Below are 13,175 nucleotides of genomic sequence, written 5' to 3'. Positions count from 1 at the left end.
CTGTGGAGGTGGGATGGTATATGACTTCCTGCCCGCCAAGTGGACAGGCCTTTGTGCCTCAGTCATCTTGATTCCTGATGTGGATATTTTTCCCAGGAATGAGGCTCTTCCTGTGCCCTCTTTTGATTATATTGGCGGGAGACCCAAGAGAGCCATACAGATGACTCCTTTACTTGCTGGCTTGGGAATATCTGCAGGTATGGCCACTGCGGCTGCAGGGCTAGGCACGGCATTTGAGCTCCACAGACGGCTCTCTGCTCAATTGGTTAGTGATATAAAGGCCGTGTCTAGTATTATCCTTGATCTCGAAAAGCAGCTTGATTCCCTGGCTAATGTAGTCTTACAGAACCAAAGGGGATTAGACTTGTTAACAGCCGAAGATGGAGGCATATGCTTGTTTTTACAGGAAAAGTGCTGTTTTTACGCCAATAGATCAGGAATCGCTCAGATTAAAAGGCTTCAGGAGGACTTGGAGAGGAGACCCAGGAGGACCTCCGGGACAACCCTCTGTGGACTGGCTTAAATGGCTTCTTACCCTATCTCCTCCCCCTGTTTGGGCCTCTCCTCCTCCTCCTCCTTATCCTCACTATCAGGCCCTGCATGATTAATAAGGTCATGCAATTCATTCGCCAACAGCTAGAGGCAGTAAAACTTCATCAGGTAGAAGTTCATTATCATAGGCTTGCTACTCAGAAGCCAGGCTCCTTGTGACTGGCAGTCCTCATAGGAGCATCCCTCTCCTGTCCTCCACCTGACCAGTGACAGGCAACTTCTCAGACAGACTGAAATGACCTAAGACAGGCCATGGATTGGTCTTTCAATGAGCTGGATACATGGTACTCAGGGATGGGTAAAGTTCCCAATGGGGGACCACGTAAGACAGAGGCCATGATTTCCGCTGTTCTTACAAAAACAAGAGGGCTGGAGATATTGGGCCTAAGAAAGTAAGCTCCTGAGCCTGACTTGAGTTTAGGGCTTGGATGCGAGGCCCAGTGTAACCTCCTGAGCCTGGCTAGAGTTTGGCGGCCTGTCTCTAACCTGTAACCTCCACGTGGGGGTGACTCAGCCAGATCTGATGCAAGATTGCCCCAGAAGGGAAGTGGAGGTTCTGAGGTTCACAGAGCCTCTCAACTGCTCTCTGGCAGACAGAGAGAGACAGTTCTGCTGTAATGACCCTGTCCATGACACAGCTGAGGGGATGGGAGATCTTACCTCCGTGGACTCACCTGGACTCTGTGGTGCAGACAGGCTCTGGAGCAGGTCTGGGAAGGTGACACTCGCCAGGTCATAACTGTACTGTCAGGATTTATGGGGCTCTTGGCTGCCATCAGGTATTGCAGACTTCAAGTTTCATGCTGTCACAGTGTCAGGGGGAAGGGAGGCCCCTGCAGAGCCCCAGTCCCTGAAGTGCAGCTTCCCCCTCTCTCCACAGTTACTATGTCTGTTTTGCTCAGAAGTTATTTCAAGTTAATTAGGGTTTAATTACTTTGAGAGGAAGGATGTGAGGAGAGAAAATGAACAACTAAGTTTCTTGTGAGGAGCTCCCTGCCTCTCCTGACTGGTTTTCATCTTCTCGAAGTGCCATGCTGTGACCTACCAGGGGACCGACTTCTGATACACAGACTGAGTCACTTGTTTCTCTTTTCTTAAATCTCTTGTTAGACTGGAGTAGAATAAATGATTTTCATCACCAAGGTTTCTGTTTCCCTGAGCAAGTCGCATACAGGGACCAGAACAAGTTTAGAGTCCCTTGGTCTACTTGTGTCCCTTGGTCTACTTGTGTCCACTGGTAGTGAAGGTCTTTGTTGTGACTGATTCTTTCATTCTTGCATGTTAGATATCTTATGAGACTTGAAATCTGAATGCCTCCCAGCCTTGGCCATAATCCAAAATCAATTTTTACTTATTGTAAAACTTATTGAGGACACCTTTTATGTGTGTCCAAGAGTGATCCTTCTGTGTACTTTTCATTCTAGTTGCTAGGAGGCCCTTCCTATCCTGTATGCAAAGTGATGTAAATAAATGTGTAGGGCTGAGATTAGAAGTGATGGCATCATCATTTTGTTCTTGAAAGAAAGCACCACTGGGTTGCTTTGGAAGATGAGTTCAAGATTGTGGCTCTTACTCTGTGCTCTGCATGATGGTGTCTCCATACAGTAGGTGCAACTGGCACATACTAGAAGCTAAACATACTTCTCTTCAAATGAAATGACAGCCCTTGAGAAAACCAGTATTTCATCCTCTCTATTGAAAGGGGAACTGAGGAACAGAAAAGCTAAGTTATACATTACATATTTCAGGGCCGACAGAAATTGAAAAAACAAAATGATTTTCTCTAGCTCAACAAAAACCACTTCCCTGATGTCCTCCCCACCCCCAACCCTGAAGCAGGGTTGAAGACCTTGTTGTCCTGGAACTCTCTCTGTAGATCAGAGATCCAATTGCTTCTGTCTCTCTAATCCCAGCACAGGTGGGATTCCTCCACACTGAAATCTGATGTCTTTGCTATTCTGTTTAGAAAACTTCTAAATTTCTTCTTTGTATTTGAAATATAAACAAAATGTAGTCTGACTTGTTTACTCAATCAAAGATAAAATATCAGGAAGAGAGTCCTTTATGCAGCTTCCATCTGGGAGGAGTTCTGTAGAGAAAATTGGCCACTCACAGTCAGAGGACATGCTGTGGGGCACTGGTGACCTCCATTTTGTCCCCAAATCTGATCTCATAAAGAGGATATTCCTGTTACAGGGTGGCACTGAAGATTAATAAACCACAGATAGGGAGATTGCTCAGTGGATAAAGTGTTTTGCTTCCAAGTGTGAGTGCTACCTCCCTTAACTGCCTGGTGGGGTGGCAGCTTGCCTGTAATTCCAGCCTCAGAAGCCAGGGACAGGCTATCCCTAGAGCAACTGGGTAGTGAGGTTAGCCTTTTGCTGTGCTCTGTGTTTGATTGAAAGATCCTGACACAGCCAAGTGGATGATGGAGGATGATTCCTAACAACCTTAGTCTCCTGCATGCAGGTGATCACAAATGTGCATGTATACAAATACAGACAGACAGACAGACAGACACACACACACACACACACCTGCCCACTTGTAAAATTGTAACACACATTGAAAGCACTCACACATGTACACAGACACAAGAGAAATGGAAACCACAAAATTTCCTAATGCCATTGCTTCCCTAAGGATGCTAGGAAACAGACTAATAAAGCAAATGGTCAGGCTTTTTCTCCTGTCAGGAAGGCCCCCTTGCCTGTGGACTGGTCCCACAAGTTCAAGACTGGATTGGGACGTTTACACCAAAGTTGTGGTCCTATCGGCCTCCTTTCATTTTTGTTCAGACTGGCAAAGATTAAAGTAGGGAATGATGCCCCCTCTAAGACCCTTAGAACACCCAGCCCTCAAGCAGAAACAGAACTTAGGCTCCCCAAGTCTCTACTTTGCTTTGCAGAAGGTTCTTCTCTGTGTGTGCCTCGTGTGTGTGTGTGTGTGTGTGGGGCATGTGAGTGTCCTCAGGCCTAATCAAAGCCTTTCTTCATTCTGTCTCCTGATTCTGTCTGCTGTGCCTGAGATTTTGTTCCCTGCCTCTTGATTTTTTACACTGTACAGAAAATGAACTCAATCAAGACCTCTAGACAATAATGTATTGACTAAAGAGACTCCAGTTTATTCTGAGCATTCATCTTTAGTTGTCCCTAGAAGGTTAGTTCCCAGTAATCCTGACTCACTGCCCACACCACCCCCATCCAAAAATGTACTGCTGTGACTACTCGTTATGATATGGCTAACTCCTTTTTGGCTTCTGTAACCCGCTTATGCAGACATTCAAGGATCGTTTTGAGGTCACCTTGACTAACTAATCTTGGCAGAAAAAAACATCTCTTGGCTTGCTTGTGTAGACGGTCAAGGTCTTCTTGCAGTTTTTGCCTTTAGATACCTTTCCCTCACCTCCTTCACTGGGCAATCTCAAGTTTGGCTCAAAGACTGCAGTCCTGCTGGGAGCTTTAATTAATGATAACCCATACCGAGTCTGGGTCATGAACGCCTAACAGTAACAGTGGCCTAGTGTAATACCCATAATCCATTGCAACTCCAGATTTGTTCATGCTAATGACTGCTGTGATGTAGTGATATCAAACTCATCAGAAAGTTAAAGATACAAAAGATGAATAAATAAGCAGGAACCTGCCTTTTGGTTTGAGGTTGAAGCTTTTCCTAACAGGTGGTCCTGGGACTGATGGTGACAGTCTTGACCACAGTGAGGTGTCAGGAAGGGCAGACAGAAAGGTTCAGAGACACCTTTTCTAGGTAAATCATGCATTTACAAACATTATCTAGGAATTTCTGAAGGAAAAGCCATAGTCACACCTCTGACCTACAGAGTGCACAGATTAGAGAGCAGGGCTGTGCTTCTTTCAGACAGGGGGGGGAGCAGGTGAGCTGTGGGTGACAGGGGCAAGGTTGCCCTCAGGTGGAGTAATTCCATGGATCTGCTGCATGCATGGTGACTGTGGCATATACTGTAGTGTACACTGGGAATTCACTGAGATTTCAGGGGCTTTCACTTTACCCACCAAATGATAATGAAGGAGCAGATGGACATCATCATTTAGTTTATCTGTGAGAGTCCAGATTGGTGTCAAAACTGTATATATTGAAGTTTAATTATATATATATGTATATATATAATTTTATTTTTTGAGACAGGATTTCTCATTGTAACCTTGGCTGCCCTGTTCCCAGTACTTGGTCTGTAGACCGAGCTGATCTTGCCCTCACAGAGATCTGCTTGCCTCTGCCTCCTGAGTGCTGGGATTAAAGGCATGTGCCACCACTGCCCAGTCATCAGTTTTATTTTTAATGATGTAAGAGAAAATACATAAAATGACATGGCTTTGGATAGAAATGTCAGGTGGGGCACTGCCATGTCATTCTCACCACATTGCCTACTCCATAAGGAAGAGGATGGATACACCCTGTAAACTCACAGGGTCTTTGGAGAGGCAGCCCTCCTCCTCAGCCTTGCATCTCCTTCAGAGAGCTGGAAAAGGTGACTGTTTTAGTTAGGGTTCTGCAGAGGAACAGAACCAAGGGGATTATGTGTGTGTGTGTGTGTGTGTACATATATAATGTTAGCCTTTATTAAGTCAGCTTTAAAATAGCAACAACAGCCAAGTCCCACCAGAGCAGATTAGAACCGAGTGTGAACACTAGGTCCTTGAGCCTGTGAGCCTCACCAGTGGAGTAGTGTCACCACAGCTATCTCTCACTATGTTTGTCTGGCACATGACTATCTCTCCTCAGTGCTGTCTCTCACCAGAGTTGACTCTCACTGGGGCTATGACTGGCAGTTAGTCTACCAGGCAGGTTCCTCAGAAGTTCCACTCTGGCTCCAGAAGCCTGGAAGTTTCCTAGAGAGCCTCTGGTTCTGCTCTCAGCAAAGGAATCAGCCCCAGCAGCAGCAACAGAGCAAACCAACCCAGAGTCAGAGGGAAGGCCAAGCAAGCACAGGGCAGGACATCCTTTTAATGTGGGATGTTATCATTAGAGACCACCCACCATCCGAGTGGGGCTCCCCACAGCAATCAAAACAGGCACAACAATTTTAAGGCTCCCTGTTGTGTGTTATATTTTTACTCTTTTGGCTTTTTGAGGGGTCCACCACCCAACTACCAAATAAATTGTACAAGGAGCCTTATTATTACTTATGAATGCCCAGCCTTTTCCCTCTGGGCTTTTATCTTTCTTACTCTTGATATTTTACATTTCTTCTTACTCCATGGCTGGTTGGGTAACCAGCCACTAATGTCCTCCTCTCCTTGTTCATTGGCTGTTCCTCCTCTTCTTTGTTTTTCCTTCTATTTATGCTCTGTCTGCCAGACCTGCCTATCCTTGCTCCTGTCTTGCTATTGGCTGTATAGCTCTTTACAAGACTACCAGTAACACAGTTCCACACATTAAACAAATGCAGCATAAACAAAAGTCACACACCTTAAAATAATATTCTACCACAGCTCCCTACTCAGAGCTCCAGAGAAGCTAGGTAACAAGGAGGACCCTAAGAGGGACATGCGGATCACCCTGGGAAGGGGAAATAGATGAGATCTCCCAGGTAAACTGGGGGGGGGCAGTAAAGGGGAGGGGAAGGGGAATGAGAACACGAAGGAACAAGTTGGGGGAAGGATAGAGTGGGAGAGGGATGAAAGAGATATCTTGATAGAGGGAGCCATTATGGGGCTAGACAGAAACTTGGTGCTAGGGAAATTCCCAGGAATCCACAAGGGTGACTCCAGCTAAGACCCCTAGCAATAGTGGAGAGGCTGCCTATACTGGCCTTCCTCTGTAATCAGACTGGTATAACTACCCTAACTGTCATCATAGAACCTTTATCCAGTAACTGGTGGAAATAAATGCAGAGATCCACAGCCAAGCACTGGGCCTAGCTCCTGGAATCCAGTTGAAGAGAGGGAGGAGGGATTATATGAGCAAGGGGGATCATGGAGAAACCCACAGAGACAACTGACCTGAACTCATGGGAGCTTATGGACTCTAGCCACACAGCTGGGGAGCCTGCATGAGACTAAACTAGGTCATTTGCATGTGGGTGACAGTTGTATAGCCTGGTCTTTTCACAGGACCCCTGGCAGTAGGACCAGGATTTACTCACAGTGCATGAGCTGGGTTTTTGGAGTCCATTCCATATGGTAGGATCCCTTTCTCAACCTTGATGCGGGGGGGGGGCTTGGTCCTGCCTCAACTGAATGTGCCATGCTTTATTGACTCCCCATGGGAGGCCTTACTCTTTCTGAGAAGTGGATGGGGGTGGGTGGTTTGTGGGGTAGGTGAGGGGAGCAGGAGGAGGAGAGGGAGGGGGAATTGGGGTTGGTATGTGAAATGAATAAAAAAAAGATTTAGAAGATTCAAAAAAGAAAGTGAAATGTATTATTATAATATTTAATCACATGTGACACACTAAAACACTAAGGCAAATGGCAGTTTGGTGGGGAATGCCTGTAACAACAGCATTTGGAATTTTGAGTCACCTCATGCTTATCCTTCACTATGTACTGACTGCCAGATCAGCCTGTGCTACATAGCAAACATATGTCCCCAGCTCCAAAATTCATCATGACAAAGCAGATTACAATGTACATACCTTTAGCTTATAGAGAACATATGTAGAATGTAATTTCTTTTTTTATCTTTTTTTATTATCGCTTTTTATTTTAATTTTAAATTGCTTGTTTTACATGTCAATCCCAGTTCCCTCTCCCTCTCTTCCTCCCGCACTCCCCATCCCCCACAGCCTCCCATCCTATCACCAATTCCTTCCACATAGGGGATATCTAGAGTCTGTCATTTCACTCAGGGTAGGGTCAAGGCACTCCCCTAAGAGTCCAGGCTGAGAGAGCATCCCTCTTTGTGCTATGGGCAAACGATGACTGTTTGTATTCCAGGGATAAACACTGATCCACTGCTCAAGGCTCCATAGGTTGCCCAGGCCTTCTCACTGACACTCACATTTGGGGGGTCCAGATAAGTCCCATGCTGGCCTCCCCGCTGTCGGTCTGGGGTCCAAGAGCTCTCTCCTGTTCAGATCAGCTGTCTCTGCTGGTTTTGCCAGCCCATTCTTTGTCAGTTTGCTCATCACTCCTCTGTCATTGTCACTGGGTTTCTTGGGTTCAGTTCAGTGCTTAATTGTGCGTGTTTGCCTCTGCTTCCATCAGTCACTGGATGAAGGCTCCCAGATGGTTATAGACATCAAGTTCATTATCAGGAATGGGCATTCGAGGTGGTCTCTCCACTATTGCTTAGCTTGCCAATTGGTGTTATCCCTTTGGATCACTAGAGGTCACTCTGGTGCCTGATCTGTCTTCTAACCTATGATTCCCTCTTCCCGATATTCTACCCCCCCTCCCCACTCAGACTTCCTGTTCCCCCATGACCTACTCTCTCTTCCTCTTCTCCCCCCTCTCTTCTTCCCAGCTCCCACTCCCTCCACCCCTTGCCATGTTCCCTATCCATTCAGAGGATCTTGTCTCAATCCTCTTCTCTCGGGTACTATGCATATATGCATATCTTTTAGGTTCTTTCCTGTTTCCCAGACTCTCTGTCAGTGGAAGTGCAGACTGAAACTATCCTGATCCATGTCTAAAATCCATATATGAGTGAGTACATACCATGTTTGTCTTTTTGCTACTGGGTTACCTTACTCAGGATGGTTTCTTCCAGTGCTATCCATTTACCTGCGAATTTCAAGATTCCATTGTTTTTTTCTGCTGAGTAATACTCCATTGTGTAAATGTACCACATTTTCTCTATCCACTCTTCAGTTGAGGGGCATCTAGGTTGCTTCCAGGTTCTGGCTATTACAAACAATGCTGCTATGAACATAGTGGAGCAGATGCCCTTGTATGAATTTGCCTCATTTGGATATATGCCTAAGAGTGGAATTGCTGGGTCTTGTGGTAGATTAATTCCCATTTTCCTGAGGAATCTCCATACTGATTTCCAAAGAGGCTGTACAAGTTGGCACTCCCACCAGCAGTGGAGGAGTGTTCCCCTCTCTCCTCATCCTCTCCAGCATAAATTGTCTTCAGTGTTTTTGATTTTAGCCATTCTGACAGGAGTGAGATGGTATCTCAGAGTTGTTTTGATTTGCATTTCCCTGATGGCTAAGGATGTTGAGCACTTTCTTAAGTGTCTCTTGGCCATTTTAGCCTCCTCTATTGAGAATTCTCTATTTAGTTCTGTACCCTACCTTTTAATGGGATCCTTTGGTGTTTTGGAGACTTGCTTCTTGAGTTCTTTGTAAATTTTGGAGATTAGCCCTCTGTCAGATGTGGGGTTAGTGAATATCTTTTCCCATTCTGTGGACTGCCTTTTTGTCTTGTTGACTGTGTCCTTTGCCTTACAGAAGCTTTTTAGTTTCAGGAGGTCCCATTTGTTAATTGTTGATCTCAGTGTTTGTGCCACTGGTGTTATGTTTAGGAAGTGGACTCCTGTATCAACTCGTTGAAGAGTATCTCCCACTTTCTCTTCTAAAAGTTTCAGTGTAGCTGGATTTATGAAGACTTGTATATCAAGAACTTTGAGTCTTTAAAGAAAGAAATCAAAGAGGATACCAGAAAATGGAAAGATCTCCCATGCTCTTGGATAGGTAGGATCAACATAATAAAAATGGCAATCTTGCCAAAAGCAGTCTACAGATTCAATGCAATCCCTATCAAAATTCCATCACAATTCTTCAAGGACTTGGAAAGAACATTAATCAACTTTATATGGAAAAACAAAAGGCCCAGGATAGCCAAAACAACCCTATACAATAAAGGAACTTCAGGAGGCATCACCATACCTGACTTCAAGCTCTATTATAGAGCTATAGTCCTGAAAACAGCTTGGTATTGGCACAAAAATAGGCAGGTAGACCAATGGAATCGAATTGAAAACCCTGATTTTAACCCACACACCTATGAACACTTGATTTTTGACAAAGAAGCTAAAACTATACAATGGAAAAAAGAAAGCATCTTCAACAAATGGTGCTGGCATAACTGGGTACTGGTATGCAGAAGACTGCAGATAGATCCATGTTTATCGCCTTGTACAAAACTTTAGTCCAAGTGGATCAAAGATCTCAACATAAATCCAGCTACATAGAATGCAATTTCTACACTTCTCAGTGAGCATGCAAGACATTAGGAACACAGACATCTCTGTTGATCAGAACATAGGGGCTAAAACCAGCATAACCAAGTTCTAAAACTATTTTGATATTTAGTGAAATAGAATCATGTGTCCCGGTGAAACCTGTGTAGAAGGAAAGAATGAATTCTACCCAATAGAAGAAAAGGAAGCAGGCAATTAGAATGAGAACACTCCAGGTAGCTCTGATTTCTGGAGGAGAACTGTTTTCAAACCCAGAGATGTAAAGGAGAGGACACACTTGTGATGATTATAAAGATGGAGAGCCATGGACCCCACTGCTCCAGCCCATCAGACTCTGAAAGATGACATCACCAAAGAGTCATGAGAGACAGGAATAGCCACTTGATTACATGTATTGATTGCAGCATATAGAAATAGCCAATGAATGCTTCAGGTATAGACATGTTCAAGCCACCACTTGCTTTGATGTAGCAGAGCAAGTTGGCGCTTATGAGAACATTAACCATTCAAAAGAGGAGGAGAGAGGGAAGAACTTTCCATGAGTCTGTGGCTTTAGCTTTGTCTAAATGGTAGCTCTGGGACTGATGGTGACAGCTTAGACCATTCTGAGGAGACAGGTGGTATAGATGACAAGGCCCTGATCCATCCTTGCCAGATAAACTACAGCTTTACAGCCAATATCTCCTAAGAAGTTTTGAAATAAAACATTGTGGCTTTGTCTCTGATCCCTGTGGTACAAATAATGATCATATTAGAAAATGCCAAGTGGATTAGGATAAGGCCCACAGGCCTTTTCTCAGTCCCCAAGGCAGACGTGTATATGTGTCTCACAAATATTAGGATATTTCCCACAATTCCAGGTCCAGCAAGAGAAAGGACGATTATTGTGTGGATAATGTTATTCAACTTCATCTTCTGACTTTGTGCACAGCACTAGGGGAAATCATTTGAGAAATACATGTAAGATTTTCTCTGTTCATTCTGAATAAAATAATGGTATCAATTATATAAGCACAGATGGTTCTTTCCTTGATGATGCCTGATCATATTGTTTATTTTCCCAGTTTGTCTATTTTCCATTCCCACAGAAGTGGTGCTGGCTACAATCAGGGCATAAACTTCAGTTTCCTGCCTTCCACAAAGACCCTTCTTTGTCCCCTTCATCTTTCATTCACGGTCATGTGACCATGCTCTTCCTGGAGAAAAGCTAAATGCATGACATCACTTTGTCAGTTTTCTAAACAACACAGTCTTGAATATTAGCCTGACAGGCTGCTTCCTTTTCCCTCATCACACCCAGTGTGACCTCAGGCTCCTGGACTGTGTTGGTGCCTCATCCTGATCCTCTCCATTGTCCTATATGCAACCATCACTCTATCGTTGAAGTAATGGAAAGCTAGCAGCTTCTCAGAAAGTTTCTCTGGGAGATCATATGGTATTCTCCTCTTCCCAAACACTTTGACCATAAATGATACAAAGATTAGTGACTTAGTGGGGGCATGAACGTCTAGATCACTGGCCTCAGGGTGGGACTAAGTGTGATTCAAAATTGTGTTCTAAGTCTTCATGGATAGAATCATCCTGTTTACTCCACTTTATCCTGTTTTCCTCTGGAAACACTTCCCTCAGTACAGCCCCAGGAAACTGTTCCCATGGACTCTTGACAAAGGCATGTCTTGATGATGGTTTTAAGGTTGGTTCAGTCTAGTGATGTTCTCAGTCACAAATCCCTCAGCCTGCGAGTCCTCCCCAGTATCTCACACTGTGATTGATATCATCTTATTTATGGTATCTTTTTTCCCTGTTCTTTACTTTCTATATTGAAGTAAAAATGATCCTGTGAAGCAGATACTTATTCCATTTGCTTCCCTCCTCTCCAAACACAAACATCTTCACATGACAGCCTTAATTTCTCTTTGTCCTCTACACTTATTTCTGAACCTCCTTTTACAAATGTAACATTGGCCCTTACCTTTCCACAGGAATATGTGCTGTATCCACAGCTGATGTTTGCCCTACTCCCATGCCTTATAGCACCTTGCCTAGAGTCTCATCTCTTCTGCTTTCCCTGCTCTCAGAAGGTTGTGTTGCCTGTGCCTGTGCTCCCTTCCTAAACTGGGAAGTGAGCGGGTTTCAGAGACACTGGTTCAGAATGTAGTTATAAGTATTAGCATAACACCTGATCAAAAGTTTATAGTTGCTCAAGGAAACTGTTGGTTTAAAACTGCACTTTAATCACAGAGACAAGCTAATTTGGAGAAACATTTGAGTTGGTCTGTTTCCTCAAAGAGGAAAAGGACAAAGCTGAGTGCTCTGGAAGAAGTCAGTTCCCTTTCGATGGCACATTTGCTAAGTAGTTAGTACTTCCTCATTAGTGCAATGATGTGAGCTTCCAGGTTTCAACCAATGTAATCAAGGACATGGGCTATCCTTCAAGAAACTCATCAATACTGCTTTACTTTCTCTCAAAATCCCTCTGTATCAATCTGTTCACAATCTGATAGCTTTCCACATGTTACTATGTGATCACTGAGATGCCAGTAGTCAGGCTTATAGAGATAAGATTGTCTTTGATTTTGTAAACAGTGTGTGACATCTGAGGTGAAAAACCTACACCCCCACATACATGAAGGCACACACACACACACACACACACACACACACACACACACACACGTATTCCAGGATTATGAATTCCTCCTATACTGTTGGATGAGTCATCAGTAAAACAAGTGTCTGCCTGTAGAGTGGGAAAAGATCTAAGAAGTTTGGTAATTAGAAATTCAGTTTTTATTAGATAACCCACTAATTTGCCAGCTGGGTAATGATTCCCTATCCCTCTGTAGTAGTCTGCAAATAATATCTGAAAATACATAGAGTTCTGTAACACTCTTAAAATGGATATTAAATGCAGTATAATACAGCAAGGATCAAATTCATATAATTGTTAAAGTTGGTTCCTCCCTGATTTACTAATTGAGCAAGAGTAAAGCAAGCAGTTAGTATTTTATAGACCTTATGGTGTAAATAACTTCAGTGCAAAGGTTTATCCTCTAATGCTTAATACCTTTAGGAGACAATTTAGTGGGGAAAACAAATAAGTTTAAATGAAGTGAAGGATTCACATGATACAAATACATCTTCAAGCCCTGATTTAAATAGCCTTAGTTCTTCCTTTGCCTCTTGAGATAATATGTGAGGACTATCCAATGCTATTTCTTCTTCTTGAGTTTTAAATATATTGTTTAGTGCATAATTAGATATTCTTAAAGTATGATGTAGCCAATTAATATTCCCTAATAACTTCTGAAAGTCTTTAACTTTTTAAATTGTCTTATATAAGGAATAATTTTTGTTGTTTAATAGTTGTTTTAGTAGCTAGTTGTCTCAGATATTGCATAGTCTCTGATTTTTGTTTTTACCAATTCAGGCACAATAATAAGCCCATTTTTATGTAGCATATACTGAGTTATGTCATACATGTATTGTAGCTCTTC

General features: G+C 43.5%; 1 pseudogene; it reads right to left on the bottom strand.

Annotated features, from left to right (window-relative positions):
- Nucleotides 1–9,688: 9,688 nt before the first annotated feature.
- LOC101822717 lies at nt 9,689–10,590 on the bottom strand (annotated as a pseudogene).
- Nucleotides 10,591–13,175: the final 2,585 nt, after the last annotated feature.

This window comes from Mesocricetus auratus, unplaced genomic scaffold, assembly GCF_017639785.1.
Source record: "Mesocricetus auratus isolate SY011 unplaced genomic scaffold, BCM_Maur_2.0 Super-Scaffold_100013, whole genome shotgun sequence".
Classification (NCBI taxonomy): domain Eukaryota; kingdom Metazoa; phylum Chordata; class Mammalia; order Rodentia; family Cricetidae; genus Mesocricetus; species Mesocricetus auratus.
The sequence above is the reverse complement of the archived record's forward strand: the minus strand, read 5'-3'. Positions and strand labels throughout refer to the sequence as shown.